The sequence below is a fragment of the Macrotis lagotis genome, chromosome 5, assembly GCF_037893015.1.
Source record: "Macrotis lagotis isolate mMagLag1 chromosome 5, bilby.v1.9.chrom.fasta, whole genome shotgun sequence".
Classification (NCBI taxonomy): domain Eukaryota; kingdom Metazoa; phylum Chordata; class Mammalia; order Peramelemorphia; family Peramelidae; genus Macrotis; species Macrotis lagotis.
In genome coordinates this window covers 8,006,068-8,024,264 of record NC_133662.1, presented here as the reverse complement: position 1 = coordinate 8,024,264, position 18,197 = coordinate 8,006,068, and the positions used below count along the sequence as shown (strand labels likewise).

At 36.6% G+C, this 18,197-nt stretch overlaps 1 protein-coding gene and 1 pseudogene across 4 annotated transcripts in view; one reads left to right on the top strand and one right to left on the bottom strand.

Annotated features, from left to right (window-relative positions):
- Positions 1 to 6,778: 6,778 nt before the first annotated feature.
- Positions 6,779 to 7,906, bottom strand: LOC141489599 (vacuolar protein-sorting-associated protein 36 pseudogene; annotated as a pseudogene).
- Positions 7,907 to 12,271: 4,365 nt separating this feature from the next.
- Positions 12,272 to 18,197, top strand: part of LOC141523442 (butyrophilin subfamily 3 member A3-like) — a 64,297-nt gene continuing 58,371 nt past the window's right edge. For all 4 annotated transcript variants that reach the window (XM_074236622.1, XM_074236621.1, XM_074236620.1 and 1 more), the window contains exon 1: positions 12,272 to 12,530. The gene's annotated coding sequence lies outside the window, so the exon portion shown is untranslated. The remainder of the gene's footprint in view (positions 12,531 to 18,197) is intronic.

The window sequence follows — 18,197 nt, the reverse complement described above, 5'->3', positions numbered from 1 at the left end:
GTCATAGAATATTGAGTGGTAAACAAATAGATAGTCAAGGACTATTGTTTGTACAGGATGGGCAGATATGGATGTATTTTCTTGGAGGAAATGCTCATATTGATGAAATCACAAATCTTTATTTGAGTGTTTATTATATTATTATATATTATAATTTATTCATGCCTACCATGTTCCTTTCCTTTGTTCTTTGGGTATTTCAAACTTTTAGTTCTTCAGATATCTCAGTGTTCTATGATGCAGAGTCATATAGTATGCATTGAAGAATATTGGTATTAAAAGGATAAGCCTTTATTTCTGGGAGAAGCTGAGTGTTATTAAAAGAACTTTGCAAATTCCTAAAAGTCAATTTAGCTCATTCTACTGGTCCTGACCCCTTCTGTCCTGTCCTGTCACTTGGGACCTAACATTGTCAATGGGAGAAACTTGAAAGTCAGGAGGGACATTTGGAACCAAAGAACACTTAATAAAATCTCAGTCAAGTTCCTTCCTTTCTTTCTTCCATTTCATCTTTCTCGCTTTTCAAAGTCTTCACATATTGTTTATAAGCTATTGTCTCCAAAATGAATATCTGAATATTTCTTTTGTGGATGGTGTTGACTTATTTCAGTCATATTGGGAATTTGGGATTTTTTTGGGATTTTCTTGGCAAAGATATTGGAATGGTTTGTGATTTCTTTTTCCACTTTACAGATGAGGAAACTGAGGCAAGCAGGGTTAAATAATTTGCCCAGGGTCACATAGCTAGTAAGATAAGATTTAAACTCATGAAGATGAGTCTTCCTGATTCCAGGACAAGCACTTTATTTACTGTACCATTTGATTGTCTATTTTACATTATTACTTTCCCCAAAACTATTGTTTAACCAGGATACTGGATAATAGACAAGGAAGGGAGAAGTCATGCTCCTCAATAGGAAAAAGAAAGGTTAAATAATACCTGAGCTTTCTCCATAGCTCCCTACTTTATGCTTGGTGATCATTTCAGTCTCTTTTTCAGTTTGACTCTGTGAACCCATTTAGAGTATTCTTGGCAAAGATATTGGAATGGTTTGCCATTTCTTTCTCCAGTTCATTTTTTAACAGATGAGGAAAAGAGGCAAATAGGTTTAAGTGACTTGTCTAAGGTCACACAGCTAGTAAGTAGGTCAAATTTGAACTCCAGTCTTTCTAACCCCACACTTGATGCTCTAAGATCTAACTTGCAACCTAAATTCCCTTTTGTGGTCATAGCAGAGTGTTTATTCCTCTAATAGCTCCATGGTTGAAATTAGGAAGGGGACTGCATTCCTTCTTTCTCTACAACCTGAACTGAGCCTTTTGGTTGTGGTGACTGGGAAGGGGAATCACATTTTGGTACTAGCTAGTTCAGGAGGTCCTCTTGGTCTTGAGTATTCCTACAAACACTAATGGGCAATTCCTTTCCCTGGGTCTGAGTTTTTGAGCTTCTGTAATCTAAAATACTACTTCACTAAACTCCTCTTGGGTGGATTGGAGAGATTCTTTTAGATCCTCCACCCTGTAAGGAGGGCAGGCAGAGAATCACCTTATCACTCAACTGCTTTCCCAGGCTTCATGAGTCCCAGAAACTCAACATTCTGCAAGGTGAAATCAGCTCTGAAACTCTCACTTCCCTAGATCATTTTCTACCCAGGTAACAGGACTTCATTCAGCTCTGGTTAACTTCCTCTTCAAACCTCTCTATCTTTTTAACTTCTTTCGAAGTGTTGTCTATCCCATTAGTTTGTGAACTCCTCAAAAGCAAAGATTGTTTTATGCCTTTTTGCAACTCTGGTACTGAGCACAGTGTCTGGCACCTGGTCCACCTGGTGGTATAATAGAATTAAAAACTGGGACATCTAGTTTCTTAATTGAAACTTTGTTGTCTCCATTTTCATATTTTTTTCTTCCTTTTATGTATTTTACCCCTTTTTTCTTACTTATTCCCTCTCTGTTTTTAAAATATTTGTTTTTATTACCATCTCACTCAATCTTTCCTGACTTTTCTTCTTTTTTTTAAGGTTTTTGCAAGGCAAACAGGGTTAAGTGGCTTGCCCAAGGCCACACAGGTAGGTAATTATAAAGTGTCTGAGATGGGATTTGAACCCAGTACTCCTGACTCCAGGGCCAGTGCTCCATCCACTGTGCTACCTAGCAGCCCCTAAAAAAAATCACTTTCTTAAAGTGTTGTAACTTCTTTTTAATAAATCTCTATCTTCTTTCTAAAACCTGCATTCCCAGTCTGAGTCTCGATCGCAGGGCAATTGTCAACTCAAGGAGAGGACTTCACCAGGAACTTTCCCATAAAGGGCCCAAGAGTTGATAAATATTTGGAATCTATCAAAGGTGCTGTGAAATGCACTGGAAAATACAAACAAGGAAAAAAAATCCCAAATTCATTAGGGTTTGCATTATATAAAGCACATTTCCCAGGAATAATCTTCTAGTGCAAATAAAATAAATAGATACAGAATGAGTTCTAATTCCTTTCCTCTGCCACCCCTCAGGCCCACTGCAGACACAGCAGTTACTTCCAAACTAGTAAGTGCCAGAAGCCTCCTGAGGGTAACTATTCCAGGTCTGTTTTAACCTGGTAAAGATGACTGGTATGCAGAGAAAGAGCCACTCCCTTCTTCATCCCTCTGTGGGGTACTGAAATCCTTCAAAAGACAGGTAAGATTGTATTCCATTTATATGGCTTTTTTCTTTCCCTCCAATGCCACATCTGTTCTGTCCCTAGGGCTTTGCCTATTCCTTTCTCTTTTTCTTTAAGTTACCCTTGTCCCCAAACCACCTTGATTGGTGGTAACAAAAGTTGTGGCTCCTAGAGGATGGAGCAGAATGATTGAGAGGACCAAAGAATTCCTCCAGGGCAAGTGAACCGGGGTTTTATTTAATTTGGAAAAATCTTTTAATATTTGCCTATCATTTAGAACATTATAATGGCAACTTTGCTAGGATTATGATTTTTCATATTGATTTAAGAGGTTTTTCAGGGTCTCTAAACTCAAGAAGGGAATGTATAATATAGAGGGGATTTGTCAGATGTCCTCTGGGCATACATTTGAAAGTCTGATTGATGTTAGAGTTAGAAGAACTGACTGTAAGCCAGGAGAGAAACCAAACAGAGATGAACACACACATACAGTTTTCACAAATCTTTTGGGAAATGAAAATGGTAGAATGGTAAAGTTTTGTCACAAAAATTTAGACCCTGAATTAGTTATGTATTGAATGAACTATTGAATGAATAGAGAAAAATAGGAGCTGCCAGTTTCACATAGTTGGATTAGGGAGCAGCCAGGGCTAAGAAAGCCTTCCAGGGGACTCATCTGCACTCTAAGAAATGATAGAAGATCAAGATGTAGCATAATTAAGAAATCAACCTTACTTTTGAGTTCTGCAGGTCCCACTAAAATACAAACAAAAAAAATAAATCATTGAGGAAATAAATGTTTCTAGTGATATGGTTTCAGGGTGGTAGGTGGAAGGAAATTTCAGAAATGAACTCTCAAAAACACCCATCCCTCCATAATAGCAGTAATTGAAACCTGGTAATCAAACAGCCTTTGCTGTGGTTTTGCTTTCCCAGGCTTGACTTTTAATTTATGAAAATCAAAAGGATTTTTGCTTTGCCAATGTTATAAATGGCTTGTGAATACTTAGTCCAGAGTGATTAAAATGGTTTTTGAAAAGCACAGTGTAACCCCTAGAGGCTCTTCCTCTGATTGTCTTGTTCTTCCCAGAAACTCCATTTTAAGGAAATTATCTTGGCCAGCCATGTCATTCATCTCCAGGCTCCATGTCATTCCTCTGTGCTCCACTCTCTGTGCTTTCTCCATCATGACTATGCTAGTACCTTCTCTCTTCTCCTCCCTCCATTCTCCCCTCCCTTACTCTTCCTCCCCCCCTTTTTAATTTCCTTTCATATATTATTTATTCCCATTGGGAATCCTATTATCCATTCTTGTATAGCAACATCTATCAGATATATGTCCTATTTCATTCTCAGAGTGAGCACAGTAATATGATATCAATAACATGCAATTAGTTATGCCAAAGTAATATTAATTAAGTTGATCTGACTTGGAAAGAAAACAGAGAAATGCATTCATTTATAGGATGAAAACAAATAAAAAATGTTATTTTTGCCTGATGGATCCTTGTAAATGCATATAGCAGAAGAGTCTTAGATAATAATGTTTTCAGTGTATGCAATTATAAAGTCATCCCAAATACATCTTGTATAGTTCCCTCTCAGGGCATAGGCTAGAGCAATCTGTCTACTTCCACTAAGGCCACTTACCTATTCCTTATACTATGTTTTGCTTATTCAAACACAGATATATCATCCATCTACCCATTTCTTTTTTTATTGTGATGATTTATTTATGTGTATATATATATATATATATATATATATCATATATCAATCATTTAATTTAACCCTGAAAAGATCTTTACATACACAAGTATAAAGTTTTGTCTTACAATAAGTGGCTCAAGAAGTGCCATTGTAGTAAAGCTAAGGATACAGGTCTGTGTCTTAATGTGTGTCTTAAGAGGTAAGTCATGAAAGCACTAAATAATAAATATATCAATTATGAAAAGCACTGAGACAGCATTTTGGGTGGGAGTCAGAGTCCAAAAGTTCTTATTTAAACATAAGCCTACTAAGAGCAAGACCTGAATGATGCCCCCATAAGACAGTCCAAAGTCATAAAAAATAAAGGTTGGATCAAGAAATAGTGGGAATATGTCCACTTAAAAATAATGCAAAATAAGAAATTTCTGAATTGTCTAAACACTGAGTTTTAAAATATGATAATGCCTCCAGAATAGTGTCAATATATCATTTCCCTTCTTCTATTTCCAATTTCCTTCTTAGTTAGCTTTTCGTATTCCATTCATGTTTTGCTGCTGACATATGAAGGTAAACATAATAGCTAAATTGAATTACTCTATTGTGACTGTTCTTAAACCCTTAAAGCTTGAACCACTGCCTAGTACAGCTACAAGCTATGAAACAGTTTACTATTCAACAGTAAGAATAGGGTTGACACAGTTATAATTTTAAAAAATTGACAAATGAGATTTTCTGCGTTATGTATAAAAGCATCCTTTGCATCTTTGGAGGTCCAAAAACTAGAGATATCTAGAAACAAATTAAAGGGTTTGGATGATGGAGGCAAAACAGGGAGTTCACTCATCAGTGAACTGTTAGCAGAACCAAGTGGGTCAGCAAGAGGACCTAGAACAAGGTTTTCTAGAGGCAGCACTTTTGTTAATGCTCTACTGATATTAAATAACTAAAGCTGATACCCAGGGACTGACAGTTATGTAAAGAGAGTGGCTAGCTAGCCTAGCAGGAGGTATTTTCTGAGTGTGAGGTTGGAAATTCCTTGAGATCTTCACACAAGGGTCCTGGAATGGCTACTAGCAATGATACACAAATGGACCCTACAAATCCCATAAGTTCCTTAGAGAGACTCAAGTATAAATTTGGGGATTCCTCTTAGGTTGACTAAATATAGTCACTGAAGGTTGGTTCTTGGAGTACAAATACTGATCATCCTGTAAAATGTACCTTCTTACTCCATATTCTTGGCTAACCACTGCAGGAAAGCCCCATTCTAACATTAGGCATATGCCCTGAATTTTAAGTTATGCCATTATATGATACATTATACTATTGTAAAACTGAAGTCTAACTATTTTCATTAGTGGTAGCATTTTTTTGGTCTTAGGATAACCCACTTTTATTTCTCTCATATTTTTCTGAACAGAACAACCATACCAAGAAGCAGGCTTTTTCTGCATGTTATTAAGTAAATTAGGGCAAACAAAAGTAAAAAATGGAACATGGTAGAATGACTTGCTAGTAGTGCACCAAAATTGTTCATTGTTGAAAATCTGCTAAAAATGAGGAAAGGGTGGAGGGGTGTGTGTGTGTGGTGGGGGGGTTGTGTTCTCTAACTTTTCCTTTTTCCACTTCAAGGAAGAAAGATAATCAAGTCTACAGGTTCTTGGTTCACGGGTTTCTACAGCAGACTTAAAAATCCCCAGGGTGGTGAATTTCCAAATTTCAAATCACCCTCTAAACATGTCTAAACAACTTCTTAATTCAATTTCAAAATCCAATGTGTTTTAAAAGTAAATGATATAGGTGCATTCTTTAAATGCCAGTCATGAATTCACTACTTAATAAAAAATTAAAGAACTTACTGTATCAAGTCTTGATATAAGTAAGCCAAATAAAATACCTGATCTGGCTTCTGGAATAGACACAGCCTACAACTGCTTCTAAAATTCCTTCAGAGGAGATGTCTTAACACAGCATCCTCCTGTATCACATTATGTTCCAATGGTGTCACACTTCTATCACTACAGATATGGAATAGTTTAGATATCTCCAAACGGTCAACATTTGACATGAACATGAATCCTATTGTGATTCAATCCATTTCAGTCACATTATCAATATAACTATTATCCGAGCTAACCCAGGTTTATTCTCATGAACTAAACTCCCTTCTGTCAAAGCAGCTGAACTAAAGGATTCAGTTAGAAACTCTTATTTTACATTGACCCCAAAAGGGTCAACATAAACATAACATGATTTAATTTTCATGACAGCTTTGATTTTTTTCCCTTTAGTACCTTTCCATATTAATCCTAATCAAGTTTTCCCAGGACATACTACTTAGGGGAAAAACATTAGAAAAGCTGTCCTGTATTGCAGTATTCTACCAAAATTTCTAATTGGATAAGGGTATATCTCATAAGTTGTCTGTCATTCAGCCATTGCATGATGAAAGGATATAGGTTAAAGAATATTACAATTACAAAATATTTAACTCTGGGTCATGAACAAATTTGGATAAAACCGCAAGCCTTCCACTGAATCATCTCAGCAAAGATGGCCCATCTTTTCAGCAAGAAGCAACCTTTCTTTTGCAAGTTTGGCAAATTCTTCTGATGTGAGAGATCCCTTTTCTGACACCGTCTCTAAAGCTGAGGCAAGCATTTCCTCCTCATTGTGGGCCTGAAGCTCAATAACCATGACACCACTGTCAAAAATTTGGAGTCTGAGAGGTAATTTCAGTGCTTCCAACATCTTACAAGCATTTACTAAATCCTCTGGTGAAAGTAGCTGGAGTATTCCAGCTAGTTGTTTTGCCAGCTGCATATGGTAATGTGTGCCTGAGCCATGTGTTTCCCTGGTAACTGGATTAGCTATACCCATACTCAGTAAATTGGATTTAAACCTGATAGTTTCATCTTCTGTGATGTCACCTTGTTTATCCTTAATTTTATTTGCTATAGATTTGGATAATTCGACCATTTCCTTTGCCTTGACCATGAGTTTGCTGAGGTCTTCAAAAGCCTCGGAAATGTTTTTGTCTGTTTCTTTTCTCTTCTAGTTTCCTTTCAATTCCTACAATTCCTACAGCCCTTAGTCTTCCTGGCTCTTGTCCACTCTTCCTTTGCATTAGCTGGGACACTGGCACATTCTCCCATCGTCTATGAGTCATTTCTTCCGATAAACGCCTATAAAATTCAATCTGGCCATGCTCTTTGAAAGTTTGATGTAGGAGCTCTTGCTGCTTTGGAAAGGGCCAGGCTCTTTGTTGGAAGAAGCTGGGTGAAGATGAATCACTATTTTGGTACTTTTTCCAATACCAGCTGATTGCTCTTCAATGAATACAGTTTGGGAAAGAGAAACGGCAATGCAACATTCATGATTTTTCTGATCTCTCCAGATAAGTTGGTGTGTACTTAGGAGAAGGACTCCAGCATCAAATTTTATCTTCTCCTCGCCGTCGTAGATGCCGACCCCGCGCTGCTGGATCACCAGCATCTCGTGGATCTCCAGGAGGCCGCTGGTCCACACGAACCGGTCCATGGCCCCGCCGCCGCCGCCACAGTTCCCGGCCCGGCCCGGCCTCCGCCCGCTTCCCTTCCCGGCCGCCTCCCGCACTGCGGGGCCGCGGCGCCCCCTCTCTACCCATTTATTCTTTCACAAATTGTGTCTGATATACATATACCACAATCTTCCTCTTCACTGGGCCAATTATGTAGGGGGACTGTGGATACAAAATACAAAATGAAATGTTATAGTCTCAGCCCTCATGGAACTTACAGCTCAGTAGGGAAGATGTCAGGTATATAAATAATTCTAAATCAAATTTGACTTTTGTCAAGTTCAAAGGCAAGATCTAAAGAAATTTTGCTATTTTGCTTTGCAATTTCACCAGTCATTTTTTTTCCATAGGCGTTATCTGTACCAAAGATTTCTTTGATTAACATTCATTAAGTTCTCTCAGTACATTTAAAATGTCGACATGTGTGATTTGGAAATCTGAGGAGTTTTGAAAAGAAAAAAACATAAAGAGATGGAGAAGAGAGGCAATGGATACTGTATTTAAAGTATTGTCCACATCCTATTCTTGCTAGTATGAGAGGACCAGTGATCTTGCTTGTATGTGTTAGGTAAAATATATAGTTTCTTTCCGCTTATGATAAACTAGAACAACAGTGCTGCATGAGAAGCTAATGTATGATTGGCTAACAAGTGCCATAAAATTGCCTCAGGTATGCAGAATAATCAGCTTGCCCAAAACTTGTTGCTGGTATCTGAACCATTCCCATGAATAGTTTTCCTTGCTTCCCCTTCTGTGACTTGGAAGCCATATGAGGAGTCAAGAACAATCCCACTGTAACCTGGAGGGAGGGAGATATTGACCACAGTCAGTATGGGTGTATGTGTGTCAAGAAATAGAGATATAATGGGGCAGAGGAGATGGTTTTGGAATTGAAATACAAATGATCAGTATTTGTTTATATGTTATATAGGGTGTCCCAAAAATCTTAGTGCACTTTAAAGTGCCATTAAAATTTAAAAATACACTGAGAAGTTTTATATTATTTTGAATGATTATAATTCTTTATATTACCACACTTTCCCTAAACTAATATCAATGTAAAAGTGCATGAATATATGTGTATGTGTGTGTTAGAGAAAGAAATAGACAAAGGAATATAGAAACGAAAAGAGAAGAAAAATGTGACACTGCTTTTTTTTTTACTGTTTGAGTTTTAAATACTTTGTCAACAAGAGTTATATTTAAGACATGGAAGTTTCTAATGGAAGAAGTGTTTGAAATAATGTAGATCATATTGAATCTAATCCTGAATAGATTCAGAAATAATGGGAAAGGGAGATTTCCTTGAAGAAGCCATTACATTATTTAAAAAAAAAAGCCAGCATTGAATTTTCTACTTTTTAAAATTTCGTCAATAACATAGAAATACATGTGCTGATAATGGGGAAGAAAAGGAAACTGAGAAATATAAACTTTAGGAACTGTCAGTGCGTGTATACCTTCTTATTTCCCCTCCTCTCAATGACCAAAGGATATAAGAGATGATTAACAGATAAAACTTACTTCTTTCTTTAACTAAAAGAAATGAACAGAAAAAAAGACATATCAGTGCGATAATTTAAAACAAAGACAGAGAATATGATTTCCATTTTTTCTAGGTAGCAACTTCTCAATGATCTAAACTGTCCTTTTTGCTCAGTATGAAGTGGGGTAGGGGATTAAGCATCCTAGTAGACCCTCGTACTGCAGTTCAGTTCTAGGGAGATGTCAATAGTTTTGAACATGTAGGAAAACGTCTTCTTCTTTGTCCTCTCAGCCTCCATTTATAAAAGATGGAGACAGGAAACTAGAATAATTTTTCTTTTAAGAACATTTAATACTTCATTTTCTCATTTTTCTGGAACCTTCCTGGAACCAAGGATGTGACAAATTATAAAACTGTTTAGCTGGCATAAAATGTGATGCCAAAAATAAATTAATAGACCAAGAAATACTCTGTCTACCAGATCTATGGAAAGGAGACAAATTTATGACCAAGCAAGAAGAAGAGTACATTATAAATTTCAAAATGATTTTGACTATATTAAATTAAAAAGTTTTTGCACTAATAAAATCAAGACTGACAAATTTAAAAGGAAAGCAGAGAGCTAGGAAACAATCTTTACATCTAGGAGTTCTGATAAAGGTCTCATTTCTAAAGTATACTGAGGATTGTATCAAATTTATAAGGTTACAAGTCATTCCCCAATTGATATATGGTCAAAGGATATGAATAGTTTTCAAATGAAGAGATTAAAATAAAATCAAATGAAAAAATGCTCCAAATCATTATTTATTAGAGAAATACAAATTAAAACAACTCTGAGGTATCACTTCATACCTATCAGATTGGCTAAGATGACAAAAAAGGGAAAAAGATCAATGATGGAGAGGTTATGGAAAGACTGGAACACTAATGCATTGTTGGTGGAGTTGTGAACCAATCCAGCCATTCTGGAAAGCAATAAGGAACTGTGCCCAAAGACCAATAAAACTGATCAAACCCTTTGACCCAGCAATTCTTATTCTAGGCCTATATCCAGATGAAATCATAAAAAATGGGGAAATCACCACATGTTCAAAAATATTCATAGCAGCTCTTTTTATAGTGGCAAAGAATTGGAAATTGAGGGTCTGCCCTTCAACTGGGGAATGGTTGAACAAGTTATGGTATATGAGTATTATGGAATACTATTTATTACTCTATAAGAAACCATAAATGGTTGGACTCTAGAGAAGCATGGAATGAATTACAGGATCTGATGCTGAATGAAGGGGACAGAATCAAGAGAACATTCTACACATTAACAATAACATTGTGAGTTGATCAACCTTGATAGTTGCAGCTCCTCTCAATAGTTTGGAGAGCTAGGACAACCCTATTAGATCAACTATTGACAATGCTATCCCCATCCAGAGGAAGAGAAACAAAACAAAAAAAAAGGCCCTTCAGAATCTGATGAACACTATATTCATTTTTTTTTTTTTTGCAAGGCAATGGGGTTAAGTGATTTGCCCAAGGTCACACAACCAAGTAATGAAGTGTCTGAGACCAGATTTGAACTCATGCTCTCCTGACTCCAGGGCTAGGGTTCTATCGATGGAGCCACCTAGCTGCCCCAGTTTTATAATTTTTTAGTTGATATTTTATTTTTCAAAATACATTATAAAAGTTTTTCAACATTCATCCATATGCATATGTTTATTTTTAAGTTCAGCTTGAGAAAGAACTCTGTGTCTGGCACCTTAGCTTGCCAGATGATCTTCAGAATCTTTTTTACCTGGTGTGATGCTGGTAGACTCTTTCTAGATTTCATAGACATACAACAGTAAGGTCTGTACAATGGCTTTGTATACCTTCAGTTTGGTAGTCAATCTAATATTTTTTCTCTTCTATATTTTCCATCAGATTTTTCTGAAAATCTGATAGTTAAATAAGCTACTATCTGGTAAATAGTAAACTAGCTCTGGTAATGCATACATCATTTTCTATGTGTACATTCCTGAAAAGTGTTGGGAGCCAGGGTATCTAAGCTGTTTGACACAGTTGCGGCAAGAAGACTCAGGGCAGTCACACTGCCTGATGGAACAACATTTCCTTCTTCAATATATATATAGGGATTCCACGTATACCCATATTTATAGGTCTATTATTGATGGCAAAACTTACTCATCCTAATAGTGGAATGACTATAAAAGAAGGATTTCAGAGAAATTCCTTGAATAAAACAGATGTGAACTCTGTCCAAATTTAACAGGACTGCCTCTCCCTGAGGCATACAAAAGGATTCGACATTATGAAATCTTTGGAAGACACAGCACTGGGAGTTCCAGGGAGATGTCAGAATATAGATAGGGAAACCAGATACAAGATGGGTCAGATAGAATTCCAGGGAAATTAACAGTTTTGCCCCCCTTATTATACACAGGAATATATGATAAAGATGGTGAGAGAATAGTTAGTATAGGTAACCCATATGTGAACTCTAAGCCTTAGTTTATTGGCAAAGAATAAAAAGCCATAGAAACCATAGCATCTACCAACAAGGGCTGAAAGGAAAATTAGTTATTAAAGGAGTCAATGGACAGGTGGACAAACATAGCTACCCTCACTATAGGTTGTCAAGGGAGCATATTGAAAACATTACATATGCGGTACAAAAAACATAGAAGCATTCCATTAAACAAATTATATCAAAGATTATTCTAAGGAAAATTCCGTTTGATCAATAGCTTTACTATGCAGCAACAAACTAGGCAACAGGCAGGTTGAGGTCATCATGGTCTGAGTAGGGACAAGAAAATTAATTACTTGATTGATAATCACACTTGTAATCACTACATGATCAAACTTGTAACCATATGAACTATGTGATTAATGATGAAAATTGTATACTTTTGTAACCAAGGAAATGATTTTAGTTTGCTTGTTTCATATGATTCTGAGACTATAAAAATAAATCTAAGCAGCTGACAGTCAGTCAACCTGCTCCTGCCTTTACCCACTTGTTGACTCAACTCATTTCGCTGACTCTATCCCTCCTGTCAAGTTCCAAGGACCCCGCGGAGGCTGGACCCCCGCAGAAAAGTATACTGACTACCAAAGTAAGTTTTGAAATTTCTTCATTTGTTGTAATTGATGTTTCCAGGTATGGATGTTGTAGTGTTGGTTGGTGGACAATCTTTCTTTATCTTGTTGTTAATTATCAGGTCAGAATTTGCACAAGCAGCAGAGAATTGATCCATACTTTATTGTGTCTCAGTTTCAAAAGCTACATTGAGTGCACAATCACTTGTGAACAAAAAGTCATGTAACCAACTCCCTTTCTAATTTAGTCTTGAAGCCTTACAGTCTTTTCAAGTTAAATAATTTACCTTCAAGTGATGTAGCTGATCTTGATTCTGTTTTCATCCACAAGGATAAAGGCATCTGATATCATCACTGAAAACATCATACTAAAAAGCATGGGAGCAAGCACACAGACTTGCTTCACTCTATTGCTAAATGGGAAAAATGTTAGAGCATCATCGATTATCCAGAATTCATGTAATGACAACCATAACATCATGAAACTTGCATATAATATAACCACTACTGTACTATTTTAGTGAGAGGTCCTATACAGAATCCAAAAGGTTCCTTTCCTGAGAAAATATGCAACTTACAAAGTGGAGTTCTCACATTGGCTTATATCCCGTGTGTTCTCCATCTCCAGATGCTCATTTTCTCTGGGAATCTCACAGCATCTTCAGATAATTCCTTACACTAGAAGAGAGACCTGAGCTTATTTATATCTCTTGAGAGAGAGAGAGAGAGAGAGAGAGAGAGAGAGAGAGAGAGAGAGAGACAGAGTGAGAGAGAGAGAAAAAGTGATAGATTTGGGGTGAGGATCTAGTGTTGAATTTGTAGATTTTTAACAGTTTTTCAGTCATTTATAGTACCCTGAGTCCTTGTGATGTTGAATAAATATTTCTCATTCCTCTAAAGTATTCAGGGAATCATGAAGGGTATTCTTAATGTATTTTCCCTCGGTGCTTGGAGGCACTTCTAATATCAAAATATCAAAAATATCAAAAATTCTTCTTGGTAACTTGTTCTAAAGTCTTGCAACAATGTTTCAAAATTTAACCTAAAATCATGTCATATGGAACAATGCAACAGCTTCCAGCCCTTAAGTACAAACCCAAGCAAAATAATAAGCAAAATGGTGCACTTATAGAATGAAATTAGAGGCACAATTAAATTCAACAGATTTATTCAGAATAGGATTCTCAATAGGAACAATAAACAGAGTGATTCTTACAAAAATTTCTAGGAAAATATACAGACTGTTCTAAGCTTATTTAAAAATTCATATTCCAATAACAAACAAATAAAAACTCATATAAAGTCCAATCAGGTGAACAGTCAAGGAATTCTATGACTGACCAAAGGTTAGACCACAATAAGGATCAAGTGTTATCAAATGCTTGTTCTCACCCATAATGCACACCATCTCACAACTGAGGTGGTCTGATTCTGACTTACCTTTCTTCTGTCCCTTTGTATTGGTATTGTTTTGTCTTTGCAGACTAGATTTATTATGTGTGTATTACCCAATCAAATCTTTTGACTTTAATCTTTGAACTAATGGCTTCTCTTTCATTGATTGTGTGCATCATTGATTCAGTTATAAAATTCCTTAAAATATTCATCAGATCCACAAATAAATTTTTTTTTTTAGTTTTTTTTTGCAAGGCAGATAGGGTTAAGTGGTTTGTCCAAGGCCACACAGCTAGGTAATTATTAAGTGTCTGAGACTGGATTTGAACCCCTGTACTCCTGACTCCAAGGCTGGTGCTTTATCCACTACCCACCTAGCGGCCCCCACAAATAAATATTTTAATGAATTCAATGACTCAATGACTCAAGGAATCAATCCATTGCAAAAGATCCCCCAAGTCATAAGCTCTTCCTTCAGGTAGGTAACTCTGCAGTAAGCATGTCTTTCTCAAACTCCCTCAGTTCTCTCCACCCCACCTCTCCCTGTTGTTCCCGTGGGGACGATTGTTTTCCTGTCTCCCCCCCCCCTTCTGATCTTAACAACAAGTTCAATGCTCCAATCTGTTGACTGGAACTCATGGGGCATTGTTCATCCTTTAAGATAGCCCAGGCTCTGCAGACATTCTCTCATTCAGGCTGCCCTTGACTTTGTTCCTTTATTCATGACAATATTTAGGTTAATTCCTGCATTACGAGGATCTGTTTCTTTCATATCATCAAGTTTTAGGGAGAGAAATTTTCCTTTATGGGACACAAACAGCCTGGGCCTTAAGAGTCTTGTTCAGGTCTTTGGGTAAGAAAAAAATAACCAGGCTGTCCTAGTCAACCATGCCCTCAAACTTTCAAACCCTCTTTAAATTTACTCAAACTTTTTTTTTTTAAGATTTTTCAAGGCAATGGGGTTAAGTGGCTTGCCCAAGGCCACATGGCTAGGTAATTATTAAGTGTCTGAAGTCGGATTTGAACTAGGGTACTCCTGACTCCAAGGTCAGCGCTCTTATCCATTGCACCACCTAACCGCCCCTCAATTTTTTTCTGTCATGACCCAACAGGAAAATTTTATGGGAGAGGCAGATGCATAATATTAGTATAACACTTATTTTTATATTTCCTTGCTGTCACTTTTTTCATTCTTTTCTATTTTAATTTCCATTCTTTTCTTTATTGTTTTCTGAGCTCTATCAACTATTTGTTGAACAACTACAATAACCATTTGCCACCAGAAGATGTCAATGTAGCATTGTTAGGCAGGATTAATAGTCTGGGGAATTTTTTATCTTGGTAAAAACAATAGATGCCTTGGGGTGGCTAGGTGGCACAGTGGATAGAGTACTGGCCCTGGAGTAAGGAGAACCTGAGTTCAAATCCGGCCTCAGATGCTTAATCTGGCCTAGAGTGTGGCCTTGGGCAAGCCACTTAATCTCATTTGCCTTCCAAAATCCTAAAAAAAAAAAAAAAAAAGGTAAAAAAATGGATGCCTTAAAATGGGTTTTGTGCACATGTATGTTTGTGTCTCTTTGTGTGTGTGTGTGTGTGTGTGTGTCCACCCCTGCAATGGTCAATGACAACTGGTGAAGCCTTTGGAGCTCTTCTCAAAGTGATGTTTTCAAATATAAAAAATAAAATTATAAAAGGAAACCAATCATATTGCAATATAGTTATCAAAATTTTATTTTAAAAACATTTCCTAGATCCCAGATTAAGGACTACTACTGCCTTGGGGTAAGGCTGCCTGCCAGGTGTTGGAGAAGATAGATTTCCATTCCAACTTGGGAAGGGGAATATGTATTAGGAACAACACGGACCATAATTCCACTCTGAATGAAATCAACTACAGTGGCTGTCAGATGAAAATGGGATCTAGTCTTGGTAGGCAGGATATTCCATAAATGATGAGCCTGGGGCATCTGAGTAATAGAGAAGCAAGAGTGAGAAGAAAATCCTTTTACCCAGATATGAACATGATTAGTGTTAGGAAAACATGCCAAATTCTTTAGGGCATTGTTTCCCAGCCTAAGTGAAATTATGTTAAGAAACAAAACATCAGGTTTAATTTAGAACATGCTAAACACAATTTCAGTTCTGTGATCTGCAGACCATCAAGACCTGATTGGGAGGGACCATGTGGCAACTGAGAGTTGGGAGGAACTCAGTGCCAGGAGAAGAGTCAGTTTTCAAGCTCTTCAAATCGGTCTTGGTATTTGATTTTGTTCAGAGCTGGTAGTTGGAACTAGAAGTAATGGAATTGATAAGACACTTACAGTTGGACATCTCGCACCAGGCTAAAAAATCCCACAACAACACACAAAGATACACATTAAGTGAGTTGTAGGAGACAGGATGAATACAATTATTTCTGAGTGTTGTGGAAGGGATCCTTTGGAGAAACATGTAAACTACAATGCATTGAAAAATGCAATGTGTACTTTTCTTTGGAGGGGGGGAGTAATATTTGGTTCTCACCTTTTCCCCTACCCCAAGATAGCATGAAGCAAGATAGTATGAATAATGTGAGTTGATGATAGGCAGAGTATATTCCCTTTATTAAATGTAAAGATTTCCTGCTGGTAGAATTAGATCACTGGCTTTTGGTTGGATGCAGACTGACCATGCTCCTAACTGTACCTGCTAGTGCCCTACTCCCCCCAATTTTACATTGCTTTTATTTTGCATCCACTTATTTATGTACATTGCTCTCCTTTGATAGAGCAGATGGAAGAAGAACAAGAGAATAAGAATCTGTCGTAGCTTACTACTGTGCCAGGTATTTTACAAATATTAATCTTGTAACAACACTGTGAGGTATTTATATTAACTATTCTCATTTTTATAATTGAGGAAACTGAGGCAAGTTTGGTTTAAGTGACTTGTTTAGGGCCAGACAGAGTCCAAGATTGGATTTGAACTAAGATTTTCTTTTGACTCTAAACCTAGTGCTCTAATTTTGGGATCACCTAGCTGCCAAGGCAGGGGTTACTTCAATTTTGTCTTTGTATTTTCATTGTTGTCATAGTAGGCACTTAGAAAATACTTATTAAAAAGGTTAATTATGAATTCAAAATTCCTTTTATGAATGTATAGAAATTGGACATTTTTGAAAGGGAAAGCATAATTCCAATAAGGAATGTATGAAGAATTGATAGATGGATAAATAAATATTTTAATAATCAGTTCTACACTAATCTATTAAGATATATTGTAAAGGAGACAATATTTTATTTTTTCCTCCTGTGTACAAAAACATTTATTAGTTACCTATCAATCTGAAGTCTATTTACCTTTCTGATCATGGCAATTCAAAAAACACTGCCCTGAAAAAAAAAAAGACATGAGATTCCATTATTTTAACTTATTCAACATAGCACGAAAAAAATGAAATCTACATTTATCTGCCTAGCAAGCTTTACTTAAGAATATAAAGAGGAAAAGAACTCTTTCATGTAATCCTTTATATTTACAAAGCCTTTTATACATATCTTATTTAAACTTTCCTTCAACCCTATGAGGTGGGAAGTTCAGATAAGATTGACTCTGTTTTACCAATGGATAAATTGCCTCAAAAGGAAGAATGTTTCATTCAGTCTTTAATTCAACTTCATCTTCTCATCAAAGCTCCCCCACCTATGAGTTTCTGAGATATATACTATTCTGTTTCTCTTTCTACCTTTCCAACCATTTTTTCTCTTCTGTTCTTTTTGCCCTCAGACTATAGGGTAGTTCTCAAAACTTGATGCTTAGTTCTGTGGTCACTATCCCTTAGAGAACTCATCTATTCTTTTGACTTTGACTCTGACTCACAATTATTCCATTCTTGAGCACTCCCGCAATAAAATATTTACATCTCAAACTCAACTTGACTAAAAGTTCCTTCAAAACAGTTTCACCTCCTAGTTCTCCATTTCTTTTTATAGGCATGGGATTTTTTTTTGTCTCCTATTCAATATTATTCACCACATTGATTCAGTCACTGAATTTTGGTCTTTTGAAACATCTTCTATTTGCTCTTTTCTTTTTTTTCCCCTTACTTTTACTCTGGTTTAAGTCTTATTACTCCATGACCTCTATTTTTACACTTATTTCCTGAATGAATTCTCTTCTCTCTCTTGCTATTTCAACCCATCCTTCACACCACTGCCAAGTCCTCATTTCATCACGTATCTCTCATACTCCAAAAATAGAATGTGTCAATTGCCTCAAGAACTAATGAGATCTTCAGACTAAGAATGAAT